A 17,475-nucleotide genomic window follows, 5' to 3' on the forward strand; every position below is an offset into this window, starting at 1 on the left:
GAGTACAGGATTAATTTCTTTTTATAAGGTGTAGGTGTATTTGTGCAACAATCTTAAATTTGCATTCAGCATTGAATTGTTAATTTTGGAATTTCTGTATTGTAATCAACTGTTTTCTTTATTATTATTGTAATTTTCAATAAATAGAAGGTTTAACTCTTGTATTGGTTTGTTATCTCAGAAAAGTTGGTATTTGTTCGTTAAATGGTAAATAGCCTAAGACGAAAACTGTAATAACAGATATGTTAAATGTGATCATGGTTTGATAACTGTTAACCAACGTAGCTCTAGAAAGAGCTTCGGGGTGCAAGCCGCTAACATAATGTTCTTTATGATACAGCGTTCACGCCTCTGGTATTATAGCGCTCCAAACGTAGAGACTAAGTGCTTGTACTTCTTAAATATTCTCCAATAACTAGTGCGGAAGTTTTGTTTAAAATTATTTTCACTGTTCTTACTTGTTTTCTGTGTATAATCTGAATCACTATTGATCCCTTTCCAAAGGGATTAAGCATTAAGGAAATGTTAACTATAGCACAAATGTGAGCTTAGAGGAAGGTCGTCTGGTATCGGACAGCGGGTGGTATCGGACAAAAGCAGTTTTCGTTATTTCCCGCTTAGGACTGCACCTAATAAGCTTACAGTGAGTTGATGGGAATGAATTAACCAAGCCCACACCATAGTGGATTGGTCCCATGAACGGTGTGTCTCGTGCTTCAAGGTTTTTGTATTTTTGCGATTGATCAGGTGCATGGAGATAGATTTATGTGGCTATAACTTATTACAAAATAAGTGTTTTGATATATTATTGTTATCACAACATTTATTAGGATGTATATATTATAATTTAGGAGTATAGTTGCATTCGTGTTGTTACAATCCGGTAGATAGCCATTCATACGTTGCAAGTCGTTCGGCTGGTATCGGACAACGTGGAATCGGGTGGTATCGGACATTACATTGGTAAATAAACATGACGTTTCTGGCTTTTTCAGGAACCATTGGGAAAGTACATGGCAATTGGGATGAAGAAAATATAAGGTTGGTCATGGATAAAGTTATTTCCAAATAAATGGCACTACGTGTAGCCGGTTTTAGATCTAGTGTTTCTAAGAGTACATTAGGAGATTGTGTCAAAAAGGAAAAAACTGTTAAAAGGAAGAGAAGCCTTGCTTCTCGGATAACAAAGGCACGTTTAGTAGAACGTTTGATCGCGAACAAGAGGAAACACAATACAATCATGTAAAGGCTTTGGATAGTCAACTAATGCCACTAAGCAAACCAGAATTATTAAAACTAACTTACAAACTTGCTGAAAAACTAAACATCATCATCTGTGGGAAATCTTTTGATGAAGATTGGATATAGTGTAACGTATATAAAGACTGGGTCCATGAACAATATGCCAATGTTGATGATAACCTGTTTTATCATTGTGATTTGTGTTACAATAAAAAATAAGTGGAGATGAGACTCAGAAGTTTGAAATGTGTGTTTTACTTTTATTTTAGGCTGTTTCAAAGCCTAATAAAACTGTCTTTTGTGTATAAGAACTCCTGTAAGTAAACAGCTCGCAATTGTAAGTTGTTTTGTAAGTAATTGGTTTATTAAATTACCTCAAAAGAGCGATTATCTATAGTTTTATGTTTGTCCGATACCACCCTCCACTTTTTAAGGACGCTAATTTCTATTATCTTTGATTTTTTACAAAAATAAATATTATTAGTTTCTACCTGTCAAATCACCTTTAGCATGTTGTGTATAAGATACCAAGGTATCGTTTTGTGCATTAAGTAATTGGATATAGGTATTTTTCAGCCTGACAAACTAAAAAAAGCTAAGGTGTCCGATACCAGACGACCTTCCCCCAGTAGAAGAGGCTAGTGTTGTACTTTTGTAACAAATGATAAAATCTTTCTTTAATTTTAAAATCCTTGAGTGAGGATTCTCTAGGTTGCTTTATAACTTCTATTAAACTTGTTACATCCCAAACTTTAATACTTAAAATATTGCTTAGTGTCTGTAACCCGCTAATAACAGCCTCTTAATAGCTACTAATATCATTACCCGAATATGAACTTTTACTGTAAATAGGAAACAAATTGCTATTATCTAAGCGTTGCAGTAGGATTATTATAAACTTGCAACAATTGTTGAAATTGGGCAGATACATTTTTCTCTTCTTTCCACTGTGGTAGTAATAATCTTCATTATTGGTAATAATGTTATTAATGCATTAATACTCATAGCCGGTAATAATATCTATTATACAATAGTCGTTGTAACGTAAAAAGGTAAACGAAAGCATTTCCGTCAATATCAGTATAGCTAGCCAGAATAGAGGTACATTCTGTACCAAAATATGATAACTCACTGTTTTGTAAGTTTGCTTGTTCATATGATCTTGTCCTTGACTGGTATGCCAAAATGTTATTTTAAGTTTTTGTGATGAAAGGTCACTCTACGGTAATGACGATGGCACTTGTGCTTCTGCCTAGATACTTCTTTCGATTCTGGTAAATTGGTACATTTTAGGCCAATTTATGGCAATCCGTTGCCGTTTGTAAGTAAACTAATTATAATGTATTCCTTTTTGTTCTTTTTTGTATATAGTAGGTATTAGATGGCAGACGTAAGCCCACTACATATGGTAAATTATTTAATAATCAGCTACTGTGCATTATGAGCCCTGCGCTCCATCGAAGGTAATGACTTAAAAAGCATGTATATTTGCGCTGCCTTAATATTTGGTGTATCTTATAGTGACTCTAAATGCAAGAACTAAGTATAAAGACCAAGTGATTATAAGACCTTTCATCCAGAAGATTATTTCAAATGACCCTGTCAATCAGACCAGGAAAGATCTTCCTTTCTTATTAACTACATCGACATTCTAAACCGATCTTCTGTCGTAAACATTTGATGATACCTATTTATACTTCACGATACGTTTCCATTCTTTCTTTCTTTCTATTTTTGTTGGAAGCTACTTTTTCTTTCCGAGTAATTATGGAAAGAAAAACTAGCAAGACGCAAACTTGACGTTGCAGGAAACAAGGTCCCGGAAAGGAATGAAGCATTTCCGCACAGCTCTTTAGAATTTTCACTGGCCATTTCGCTGCTTTCCTTCCCAGTCTGCTTGGCCGTGTATATTTATGTAGAAGGATGCAAGGATTTATAACTTTACCCTATTTTCTTTTGTTTTTAAATGAGTCGATGGAAATTTGTTACATAAGGTATTTAAGCCTGATACTCGGCTTTCGATTCTGGGATTGTGAACTTCGCCCTCCTTGTGGGTAAAGTGGTGGCATTAGTAAAAATTGAGGAGGATGGGAATGACAGCGACGGGAAACGTATTATTTTCTCAATTAGATTTAGTTAAAGCAACCCTCCAGCTAATTGAAGTACAGGAATTACTTCAGTGATGAGGGATTATTACTAATTAACAATCTATACGAAGCCCTAACAATTAAAGATTTCGTTTCAATTCCTAGCTGCCTTAGTTGTCTTGATTTAGAACATACCAAAGGTTCTGCAAGAATGACAAACCCACTTGTAAAATTTGTGTACAAAAAATATGAACAAAAATATTGTCCAGAAAAAGGTAAACACAAAGTTTGTATACCTTGCCAAGAAAGAAAGAAAAATTGTACGGCTTCCAACGAAAAGGAATGCCTATCATACAAAATGTTGTATGAAAGACAAGTATCCCGAATTGACTATGGATAAGCGTTACTTAGAACTAATATTTATACTACAAATTAAGATCATCTTAGAAAACAAGAGAAACAAAACAAAAATCGGGAAGACAGACACTGGGAATCGTAAATAAAGCTAAATATGGATGAACACGTAGATTTACGTATCAATCTGTATGAATATAGTTTTGACAATATAGAACAGTATGCTAAAACTGTGTTGATTCAAACAATAGGGAAACTTTTTTAATTTTATATTTAAATGCTAGAAGTATAAGAAAAAATAATGAATTAGATCTTCTGTTACATAGAATACATATTGTACAAGTTATAATTATTGATGAAATATGGTTGTATTCGGTGAAATTGAATACTATAATATTAATGACTATAATAAGTTCTATGTGTGTGTAGGGTCTATAATCGTGGTGGACGAATAATTGTTTACATCAGTAATGAATTAATTTGTTGACAATTATATATTATAGATAAGGCGTATAGTATACTAGGAATACAGTTAAAAATTATGTCGAAAAATTTAATGATTTTTAGTATATATAATCCAAACAAGAATATGGTTAATGGACTGTTAGATGACATGGAGATTGTGTTAACCAGTTGTAAAAATTCTTCCATTTTAATGGTAGAGTACTTTAATATTTCCACATTAAACAGAGATTCAACTTTAACTTTGAAATATTTACAGTTTTCTGGAAATTATGGTCTCTTTCAGGCAAATGTTAAATATCCAACTAGGGTGACTGATAACAACAGAACCCTGATAGATCATGTATTAGTAAACGATTTAAGTGAAGTGTCTAATAATATACTAGCTGATATAAGTGGCCGTAATATATTAATATGTGACATCAAAATTCAACGAGCACAATATTATGTAAACATTTCACGTTTACTTAAAATAAATTATAATTAACTAAATAATTATTTTAGGAATACAAAACTTTTTTTAACTACTAATTGTATTGATGAACAATACGATAAATTGATAAAGAATATGTCAGATGGGATTAAAATATCTAAATATAAAAGTACGCACAATGTCTGGAGGAAAGGATATAAACCTAAGTCTCCTTGGGTAAACGAGGAATTGTTAAGTTTAGTAAAAATTAGAGATAAATATTATTCTTTAATTAAAAAATCCCAGATAATATAGATATAAGTAATGAGCATAGAAAATTTAGAAATATGGTAACAAAGTAGTGACGGCAACTAAAGAGCGAGTATTATCACCAAAAAAAAATACAGGATCTTAGTCTGACAGCAGGAAATTTTGAGGCGTTGTAAAGAAATATTAACTAACAAGATAAATAATAGTATAGATTGTATACAATTAAAAATAGAAAATAATTTAGTTGATAATGAACGTATGCCAAATGTGTTGAATGATCATTTTGCAAATGTTGGTAAAACACTAGCATCAAAGACACCCTTAATGGAAAATACAGCCTTGAATACTGGTATATCATACAACCGGTCATTCTTTTCTACGCCAGTTACCCACATGGAAATTATTAGAATTATTAGTTCGCTAAAAAAACGAAATCAGACAAATGATGGATTACATAATGGATTTTTAATGAATTGCAAGGACACCATAAGCCATACTTTATCTGAATTAGTAAAAGACTTCCTTTACACTAGACAAATATCCAATGCAATGTAAAACTGCCAAAGTCATTCCAAATTATTAAGGTGGAGATAAGTTAAATCCGAATAATTGTAGGGCAATATCAGTATTAAGCTGCATTTCCAAATTAATTAGGAAGTGTATACATAATAGAATGGTAATTTATCTAGAGTCTATAAATTATTTTTATAAATATCAGTATGGTTATATGAAAAAAATCAGGTACTTTAAATGCTATAACTGATATATTAGTGGAAATCTAAGAATGTTTGGATAACAATAAACTTGAAGCAGGAATGTTTAAAGAAAGCATTTGGTATACTCAACCATTACATATTGATTCAAAAGCTAGGAAATTCAGGATTCAGAGGTACATATATCTCTTTCATGGTTTAGAAGTTACTAGTCTACTAGGTCACCATATGTCTTAGTAAATCGAAGAGAAAGTAATGAGGCTCAGGTATAGTATGGTGTTTCACAAGGTTCCATATTGGGACCGTTACTGTTTTTAATTGATGTTAATGATGTTCATCTGCTTAATCTAAGCGGTAGAATAACTTTATTTGCTGATAAAGGTGCTACATTTTATAAAACTTATAGTGTAGAGGAACTGATAACATACATTAAAGAAGATTTATCTATATTATATCATTGGTTATGGATAAACTCGTTGTCACTCATAATATTACTAAAGAAAGCCATTAGAGCGATGTATGGTCGACCTATGGGCTATCCAAGTAAGAGTTTATTTATGGAAGCAAATATTCGATTTATTAATTAAAATTCCACTATGTATGTATGTCGATAATGTACTTTCAAATAATATACATAGTAATCTACTTTTAATACAGAGGAAAGAGGTATATAATTATAATACTAGAAAAAGAATGATATTGATATTGATAATGTTAATACAACAAAGTATGGTACAAATAGCGTTAAGCATAACATTACACAAACTTGCAATAGTCTGCCAAAAATATAAAGGACACAAAAGCAATACCTTTATTTAAAAAAGGAATCAAAAAAACTCTTTTGGAATAAATTTGCTGAATAATCCAGTAACCACAAAACCGATAAATGAAAACAATGAATACTCACACATTACTACATACAAAAGTAGCAAAAAGAAATACTTAGTCCCTCAAAGGGAGCTATTACTCGTTAGGACAACATTTTTCAACATGTTTTTATTGTAATGGTATAATATATCGAATACAAATGTAGATACCTTGTATAAAACTATTCTAAATTCTGGTCTAAATTCTGATGCACTGGTATAAATTCTGTAGCATCTCTTTTGCATAATAAATAGTAAATATATTGTTTATATTGTAAAAAATTAGAAATAAAACAACGACATTCTTGAATAAAGAAATGGTTAATAAGAAGAAAGAGTAAAAAGGACAATAAAATAAACTATGCAAAATGTATTCTATCAAACGTTCCTTGTCAAAGCATTCCCATGGCAAGTAAGCTGGGTGTAATTGCTTGCCTCTTCGCTAGTAGCGTTAGTGTAGTGTAGTTCTCCCTCTTTTCCTCTCCTACACTGCTTACATTGGAATCACTCCTTCCACCTCCCAACACTGCTCTCTTGACCTTCAAGAGGTATTATATAAGGAGTCGGAAACAGCCATGATCAGTTCCGGTCATCACTTTTTCATCAACCTTCATGACGATTAGACGTGCTCGGGAAGTATCTGACTTTATTTAGGCATATGTTGACTTAGCCTCTGCGCTGAGTTTTTCTGTAAAATGTAGGTTTTGAACTTAGAATCGGCGAACGGCCTCTCCTTTCACATACCCTGGGTCGGACAGGAAATTATGTCCCTTCGGTATAGTTTGAATCGCTTTGGCCTCTTCTACTGGTTTCCTGTTTTTCTCTCTTCTATGATTTTTTCTCTTTTTTGCGACATTGAAGATCCCGTGGATACATCATGAAACTTAGTCGTTTGGAATAGTCCAAGAGTAAATGATAGACTTCAACGTTATTAGACTGAGTAGTCATGACAGTTATAAGAATCTATCGTTTATCTCATTACGTTTACTCTGTGTATACTATCCGATTATTGTAGTAAACTCTAATTTCTCCCTTCATTGACTTCTTGTAGGATAGACTTCTTCGAGATTAAATACCGCTTGTCAACTGCTTACAGCTCCATCTGGCTGGGCAAAGAGAGAGAGAGAGACAGAAAGAGATATAATGAAAATTGTATTATGCGGAATAGTTTGTGCCCACGCTTTGCCATGAACACACGCTTTAGTTACGGTGTACCCCTCGAGATGTTAGTGTTTGGCCACTGGTTCTCAACTGGTAGACCGCGCTACCCTGTACAACTCAAGTACCCATAACAGTAGGTGGAGTGGTGCCGAACCCCATAACTCGTAAAAATATAAAATCTAATAGTTTAATGTTCATTAATAGCTATTCCTGGAAAATGATTTAAATAAATATATATTTAAAGTAGAGATGCAAGGGCTCGGAAAAAACCGGCTTTTTTGGAAAAAAACTCGGTTTTTTCTGCTTTGCTTTTTTGCTTCGGAAATTTTGGGCTTTTTTCAAAATACTGCTTTAAATTGATAAAACAGACTTTGTATCGCTTCTCTATAACACAAAAAATCATTTAATTAGTGGTTGATGCTGATAATAATATACGTAATGTCATCGAAAATAAACTATGAATTTCGAAAAAATATTTCAAACAATTTTTCTTCAACATATTTACATTATGAATTCCACAGGATTAACCAATGTATATAATAAGAATTTTTAACCTCCTATATACAAAAGTAAGCAGAGTTGGCAAGAACCGTGGTTGTTTTTGAAAATGCCAAAAACCCGTTTTTTGGGGGATGTTTAAACCAGGCTTTTTTGGTTTAAACCAGGCTTTTTTGACTTAGATTTTTTGCTTTATGTATTTATATTACATATTCACAGAAATAGCCTAAGTTTTTTTCGCCTTGATGTTATTATGCAACAGCGGGGTTATACCGGAAGAACTCCCATAAGCTTAAAGAAGTGCGGTAGATAAATTTCTTAAGTTGAGAATCTCCCGCCCTAGCCATTGGGAAAATCCCGTCATTACTTGAAATGTAAGACAATAACGGGAAAATCCTGTTATTGCTTTGCATGTAAAATTTAAAGGTCAACGTACCATAATCAGTACGCTAAAACTGAGGTATTAAATTACAAATTTAGTACCGGTACGTAGATATCATTGAAAGTCCAATCCAAGCTAATGTTGGAAGCTACGTAGGCAATCGATAAATTTTGCCAATTTCTATCAATATATTTAAGCAATATTGGTTTCTTTATAAAACAACACGCATTTAGGCATGTAGAAATATACAATTTGGTTTGTTTCGTATATTTGGGCTTAACATCCTTACGAAATACCGAGGTTATCAAGGAGAAGACTTTCGCTTAAACTGACATCCGAACCGCTACTTGGGTTACGCATGAAAGAAGGATTGTGGTTCGACCGAGAATTGAACATGGGACACCTTGATTAAAAGTTGAAAGGGAAATAAAACTATTGCAGGTAGTTTGATATCTGGAAACGTTCCCATGAAGTTCACACGATTCGCATTTTTCATTCTTTTTATTTTTGTGGTTTAAACCAGTTATTAAAAAAAAAGTTGGTGTAAATCAGCCAACCCTAAAAGTAAACACTTCTTTTTAAAAAATACACAAATAACTAGCAAAATAGTATGTAGTATTATTACTTCAAAATATTCCATACCCTCTTTTTGAAACAAAATAAAATTAAAATAAAACATATGAGAAATACTTAGATTTATATGATACACTTAAAGGCTGCACATCTAGAGCTTTTGGTTCTGTATATTCTTGAAATTCTACAGTTAAGTTTTATAGAACCACCATCACAGTTTACCCAATCCTCAAGGTTTCTGAATTTTTAACAAGAGGGATTCAACATATCATTACGGAACTCCCCCCCCCCAAAAAAAAAGACTACGGAATATATTTAAGTTAAGCTAAATACAACTGCACAACAAACATGACTGAGTGATTAGCTTTTACGCTTCTATCGGGAAGTCCGGGATTCAACCAACATTCGACCATTCTGACAAAGCTTTTCTTCATTCCATCTGTGAATGTAGAAATAGTGCGTGTACTGTGAGTTGGGCGACTTCCTTTTTTATTGTTTTTAAATCGTTATTATTACTAATTACCAGCAGTGACGGTTTTGCGAAGGTTAGGGGGGCGGTCTTTCGGACTGAAGCCCGTTCCCCAAAGTTACGGAATGTCTGCAACAAACGAAATATCTATTTTTTATGTCTTTACTCAAACTTTAAGCTCCCGTCAAATAAAAATTACGAATGTTTAAAAAAACTAAACATTAGTAAGAAACCCTTCCCAAAATACTTTTCTAAATCCGCCACTGATTCTCAGTATAAAATGATTTTTAAAGTTGTATCCGGAAGATTATTGCTAAACATATAAACGAAACGAAATATTAGTTATGCCTGTACTCATAAACTTCAAGCACTTCCCAAATAAAATTAGGACTTTTTAGGAAACGAAACAATCAGAAAAAACCCTCCTAAAGTACTTTTCTAAATCCGCTACTGATTATTTGTATAAATTGGTATTCAAGGTTGTGTCCGGAAAATTATTGCTAAATCACTTCACAGCTACAGTATAACAGAAATGTGGATGTACGGTTTGACGGATATATTGAAAAACGTACGGTTTGACGGATAAATAGAAAAACGGGCAAGTTTAACTTTTGCGCTAGAAGCTAGAGTACTAAAAGCTCTTAGAAATGAAACACGGATGACAAACTAGAGAAGAAAAAGATGTCGATAACTCAAAAGTTAAAATAAAGTTAAATAGCCTCTAAAATTACCCTCAAATACTACATTCTTCATGTTAGCTTTAATTCGTAAAACATGTGCTCCATCCATCTTGATGGTGAATTTCAGAGCGAAATAACACATTCAGGTCATGGAATTTTTATCTAACTATAGAATATACTATAAGAAAGCTATTTAGATAGAAAAATCATGAAGTTGAAAAAAGCCAAAATTTCCAAAATTCTCGTTTTTTTCCCAAAAAAGCCGGCTTTTTATGTAAAAAAAACCATCGATTCAAAAAAGCCGGCTTTTTTGCATCTCTAATTTAAAGTCTATGAGGAATTATAATGTTTGTTTAAATTGTATATTTTATCTGCATATTATTTGTATAAAATTCTTCATTTTTCTTACCTATCTTTCTTATACTCTTAGAAAAATTATTTCTTAAGTTTAACTTCTTAGCAAGAAACACAGTTCCATTTGCTTCTGTAGTTTAGGAACGAAATACGTACTAATAAGCTTTGTAAGGTTTTTTGTTTGTAAGGTTTTAAAATTTCTGGAACGTAGGAATATGCTTTCCGTAAGTCTTTAATCTTTAAAATATGTTTTAATCTTTTAAATATATTTTATTTTCATTTTATTTTCAAACTCCAATAGTTTGGGTTCAAGATCACTCTTGTTCAAAAATTTTGTTTCTCAAGTTATAAGTTGATTTCTTTTACTTTCCTAATCCTAATCTTATGTCAGTAATTATCTCTTAAAAATATGTTTCTGCTCTCTTTTAAAGCAAAACCGTTATTAAGGCAAAGCTTCATTAATAGTGGAAAGTTTATTGTCTAACAAAAAAAATAATTAGAGCATGGTGTGCTTTATGGACCAGTTTTTTCGTAAACCTTACCTCTCACCTTAAATGTTCTTAGTTAGGTATTATTTTCACAGCTTATCTTAAGTTCTAAAGTACTGTGTAAATAAAAAACATTTACTTTTTGTCAAACAAATTGCTTTTAAAGTAAAGGCAAAGTAAAGCTGCGCTGCTAGCAAGGGCAAAAATACTTATGCCACAAAACTCTTAGAATTTAAACCACATTTAAGCATATAACTGTATATCGTTAGGGAGTAATGTGTTTTAAGATCAATCCTTCACAAATAAGGTTTTCTAAGTTTTGAACGAGAACTGCATTTAATATAATGGTATTGCCAAATATCTGGTTTTTAAATAGGAAAAATAAAATGTGAAAATTATATTTCGTTCTTTAAACTAAAATTTTCCTTGTACCCAAATAAATAAAAATATTTAAAATGATACACTGTATTGAGGCTCTGTAGTGGAGCCAATAAAAGAAATGTTTTAAGTCTAATCACATATTCTATTTTAATTTAATAAAGTGTATTTTAATCTAAAGTCATTTTAATTTAATGAAAAACATAAGTGCAAAATATTAATTAAAAGTTTAATAGTGGTGCAATATTAAACAACAAGTCTCACTCACTCTCGCTCGTAAGCTTTCTGGTCATTATATATATATAAATCTACATATTTGTATTAATTATTTTGCATACTACAGGTAAAACATTCTACTAGCTATGATTTCTGTTCTGAAACTGAAAAAATACATATTCATCTACTTAGAACTGGACTAAAGATAGAAAAAGACCAAAAGTGTAATTTGTTAAAAAATTTTCTAAATTATGCTTGAGTTTAAAGAAAGATTAAGATGTATGTATATGTGCTATAGACAGTGGATATTACTCAGAAGTCATAGTATTAATGAAGAAAAGAACCTATATAATCTGGTTCATCTCTGAACTATTTGGAGATAACGCAATGCTTAGATATTTTAAATTCCTTCCTTATGTTGAAACTGTTGTTCAAAGATTTAAGAAAATTACATAATTAGTTTTAATAAAAGATGAATCATTTCTAATTAAAGTAGTTACAGAATTTTATAACGGAAGCGAAAGAGATTCTGATGGTTTGGGATTATCAGGTGCTCTCTAATCAAAATAGTGTCTAGATAGAAACAGAAGCTCGTTATCTTTAAATTCTAAATTCTAATCTTTTGATAAATTTTGTCTTATTGAAATCCCTATGCAACATTTTCTATCAGCAATCTCTCTAATAAAATCTTGTGATAAACGTGAACATGAACTAAATTTGTCTTAATCAACCTTACCAGCAAAATCTTTCATAAAACCTTCAGCTAATATTCTTGTTTATATAATCTACCGGTCAACCTTATCAGCAAATTTTGTTATGAAATCTTCTGATAAGACATTACATGTTATAGTCAGCCAGTTAACTCTACCTGCAAACTCTCCTAAGAAAACTTCTTATAAATCATTATATGTTAAGTTTTCCCAGTTGATCTTATTCTTGTATTTACGTATGAAATCTTTACTGCAACATATTCACTAAAACGCATATAAGAGCATTGCTTATCTGTTAGTGTATCTAATGTTTCATCTGACAAATTCACTTCTAAATAATATTTTGTATAAGACAATAATTGTCTTCCTTAACAGCCATTTTAAATGAATGATCTAACGCACCAAAAGCAACCCAAAAATTAATAAAATGAGGATCAACTCTTTCATCATTATCATAATCATGTAGATTATCATATTCATCTGGGTTACAATAAATATCACCTGTATCATACTCCACATTCGTTAAAAGATCATAATCTTCGTCAACTAAGTAATGACATACACGATTGAATACAGATATAAGAGATAATACTTCCTTAGCAAGTGACATGTTCGATTACGAATTTCCGTGTATAAATATGAGTAACTTCATTTTTGTAAAGCTCTACAAAAGTAAAATAATTGTTTAAAATTATACAAGCTTTTCAAAAACCATCAAATCTACATCACAATTGAAACGATTAAGAAAAGCTGGCCTGATATAAAAAGTAATATGCATAGAATAGAAATCACAATTACTCAGTAAAGGAAACAAAAGCTACAAATGTATGGTATCTAGGCTGTTTGAAAAACTTCCATTGCATAATTTGATCAAAATATGTGGAGATGATGATTTGAGACATCACTCGATTTTTGCGTGTTAAGAACGTGAGTTCGAATAATGTAAGCAAATATCAAAAGCTAACAGAAGAGTTTATAAGATAATTCAAAACTAAGGTGAATTGAAAGGAAATATCTTGCAATCAAAAGTGCCACAAGACATCATGAAAGAGTTTGAAAATAGAGTAGATTGGATATAAGTTTCATGTAGACAAACATTAACCCAAGACTTTATAAGCGAATTTAAGAACGACGTACATGGACGTTACATAGCAAGTGAACAAAAATTGTTAGAAGGATTTATAAGATAATTTGAGTATATGTTCAATGGTGATCTTTGGGAAAATTTGAAAGTGTTTCAAAAGTTATCCGAAAGTTTCATTAGAGAATTTTGTGATAAGTTTAGACAGCGATTGTTGGAACATCTTGACGGTTAAGCGTAAGTTTAGTGAACAGTTCAATAGATATTGAAAGAAAACTTTTCATGGTCAATCATATCACGCGACCAAGTGTTATCTGAAGATCTAATTCTAAATTTTTGAGATAACGTCTATTGTGACATTGTGAGATAACAAAATCTCACTTCTGAATTTAAACTTAAACTTATCAATGGATTTTATGATGATATAGAGTTAACTGATGATACAAATTGTTTTATTTGTTTTTGGAATAATATTTACAAAGTTAAAACCATATGCAATCCTGAAATCATTGAATGCAATTTGAAATCATTGAACATAGTGATATACCGATATTCCTAATCTATTGTAATGTGCCGCTATTTCTAATCTACCCACAGTGCATTACACATTTAAAAAGTGGGGATAAAGATTCCAATTCGCATCGTATGATACAAATTTAGAAAAGTGAATATTTTCGAATCGAAAATAAATAGTAAAGATAAATTACAAATGTCGGGAGTTTAAAAAGGTGAGAAAATATGAATAGCTAATTTTACGTTTGCTCGGGAGAGATTTCACTTCTCTCTTCCCTTATTATAATCTGCCATTAATTTAGGATGACATGATTTAAAAGTAAAATATGATTAAATAGTCAAAATATTATGTTTCACATTAGACTCTTCAGTATTTGCTACGTGTCCATTATTTAGAGTAATCAACCTTGTGGGATAAATATATGCTATTTTACTTAATCACATGGTAGATGAATAGTTGGAATTGCAGTTTAGTAATACAGTTGTAGATGTTATTTAGAAATGTGGAATTCTGGCCTACTAATGTATTTAATATTTTAAATACCAGACGAATGGTTCTTTGACACAATGCAAAGAGTAGCTTGACGCTTGTGGTTACTTAGGAACTAATAACAGTAGTGGTTCCAGCGGACAATCAGCGTACCTGTAAAAATTAAAGAAAGAATAATGTATTTCAATTTTATAAGAAGAAAAAGATAAATGAGAACAAAATAATTATATATGAGAATAAGAGATATTAATAACATATTAGAAATATTATATGCATATGTTTACCACGTATTTTAATTATTAGAAGGAAAGTTGGAGTTTACTTACCTCGTGTTTGATGTTGTTCCCGCTGTTTAATATTGTTTCCTGAATAAGTGATATAAGGTGCCTTCCATTTCAACTCAGGCAAAAAAAATATAAAATTGTACCATCACCATCTCAGATATTGTTGAAACTTTTTTATAGCAACTAGACGTGTTTTTAAGAGACCCATATTTTTTGTTTTGTCAAAAAAAATTTCCCGCGAAGTAATGGGCCATCAAAGACGGGGTGTACAATTTATGAATTGTAGAAGACATGGAAAATGGTCAACTTCGGAGCTTCACCATTCGGCTATGGAGATAGGTAGAGTTATAATTCTTGTTGTGGTATGTACATAGGGATATAAATAAACTATATTTTATTATATTTTGGTTTGCACATGCGTATCTTTTTGTACAAAAATTAACAAATGAACGTCAATTTATCTGAAAAGTCGAAGTTTGCGAATTTTTTTCGAGTACTTCCGGTTCGTATTTTAAAATTCTGTTTTCACGGTTGGTAAGACCTAGCTACCCGCTTTCCGAAACAATTTTTGTATCGCTTCTGTATGCAACCGTTTTGTCGCAAAAAATTCGAGAAGTTGTAAAATTTTCAAAAATCGCCATTTTTGGGCGCCATTTTCTCGAAAACACCATCTTTTAAAATTCTGAAATTTTGTCAGATGGTTCAACTTTACATGAATAATAAACACACTAAATATCATTCTCGACCAATGCTTCATGAATTAACTGCAGCCTTTTAAAGTTAGCGAAGTTTTATTAACTTTGATGTCACAGTTAGGAACACTGGGAACAATAAAAGTGCAATGATTTGATGATGTTTGTGGTTCACATTCATTATATGAAGAATAGAAGGTTTTCTTGACTGTTTTTTCATTATTTTGATCAAGAAGGCTCTCTGAAATAGTAAAATGAACCTCCCCCTAATCCTCCGTTTTCTTAAACCGAAATAATCTGAGGTGGAAATTACAATTACGAAACTCACAAATTTCAAGTTCACTTAGTTAAAATGGTCTTCGGAAACAAAATTTCACTGATTTTTTATTATTTTTTAAATTTTTTACATGGACCAATCATTTGCTTGGTTGGCGTCTTCTTCGCTAATAGCATGTAACCGTGCACGTGCTCCAATAAGTGCTGGCTCACTCACAACTCGTCCAGGAGTGGATCTAGGGGAAAGAAACTTTTTTATTTTATATATAAATAAAACAGATCTTAGAGTTTGGAGCTCTTAAAAGTAGCTCTAAGTAGCAGTATTACCCCCCTCCCTTACAGAAGTCCGTCCTGGATCCGCCCCTGCGTAGCACATTGTCGATAGTCACAAATGCTGAAGGTCCATGTGGAAGCATAAACAGCACTTCAACTTCACGTAATTCATGATTTATTCATAATATTTCTGCTACGCACCACTGATTATCATACATATATGTATATAACAAAAGTTCCTTTTTGCAGATTTCTTACAACTACACTTTGAATTGCAAAAGTTCGATTTTGGGGGAAGCATGAAGTTAATTCATGGTGACCCGTTACTGCCATAAAAACTTCGCCATTTTCCGAAAGCCAAAGATGACTTCGTTGAATACCAGTTACCGGTCGCATACCTTCCCATTTTTTTTTCTTCCGGTAGTCGTCGAATTCAGTTCCAGGCAACAAAACGAGATTAATACCGGGAGTTTGTACTTTCACTATACTCACGAATTCTTCTACGGTTTTAGTGGGGGCGCGGTGGCTCAGTGTTAGAGCGTTCACCTCCGGTGCTTGGGGTCCCTGGTTCGATCCCAGATCGCGCCGTGTGGGCTTTGTGGTGGACAAACACCGTGCTCGTGGGTTTTCTCGGGGTTATCCCGTTTCCTCCCACTTTCTGCATTCCACCATTTTATTCATTTCTCATAATCACCGTCTCCCTTAGCCTAACCGGCATAAGCGTGAGACGTAAAACTTAAAGATTTCATTTCATTTTTTTTCTTCTGTGGTTTTAATACTGTGTATCTGTATTTGCCTAAGTTTATGCCGCGTTGCCACATTCTTTACGCCCCCCCCCCCCTCTCAATACCGTCGCAGAGACCCTTGCATGGCCGGTTTCACTCCAAAACCACTGCTTTATCGGACCTGTCTGCATCTGGAACATCTGAAAGCGATTTTTAAAGTGGGATGAAGCACCATCAGAAATCACTGACACGATTTGGGAAATTGCAGACACTTATTTTCTCGTATTGAAACCTTTTTCTATAAAATATATTTTCACTTTTCTTCGAGTATTTTCAGAATCTTGTCTATGGCTATGAGCACATAAGCCGAATCATGTGTTTTATCGTCGTTTATTACATCAAAACTGTCAGTTGTTTCATATTCCGGTGATAACTCTGAATTTCACTTTGCAGAATAACAGTCCAGTTTGCAGCGAAGTCCATATGATGTAAAATAGAATTTGTATCTTGAAATTTTATACGGTGATTTTCGGTAGCAATTAATTCTCTTTGATTTTCTTGATGTAGTCATGAATTACAATTCTTACAGTTAAACCAGCAATGTACGATACGAAAACAGAAAGTGGCACAGTTTTTTAACGAGATTATTGTTTTCCCATATGGCATACGTAACACTTTCATTTTCATCAGGATCAATAATTAAAGACTCCACACTTATTCCTTCCACTCCAGAACATTCACCACATTCTTGAAGAAGACAGTTGCCATTTTCTACGGATCATACTACTAAAGGAAATAGGTCACTCATGACAGCTCCAATACAGGC

The sequence above is a fragment of the Thermobia domestica genome, chromosome 4 (assembly GCF_964235325.1).
Source record: "Thermobia domestica chromosome 4, izTheDome1.hap1.1, whole genome shotgun sequence".
In the NCBI taxonomy this organism is placed as follows: Eukaryota; Metazoa; Arthropoda; class Insecta; order Zygentoma; family Lepismatidae; genus Thermobia; species Thermobia domestica.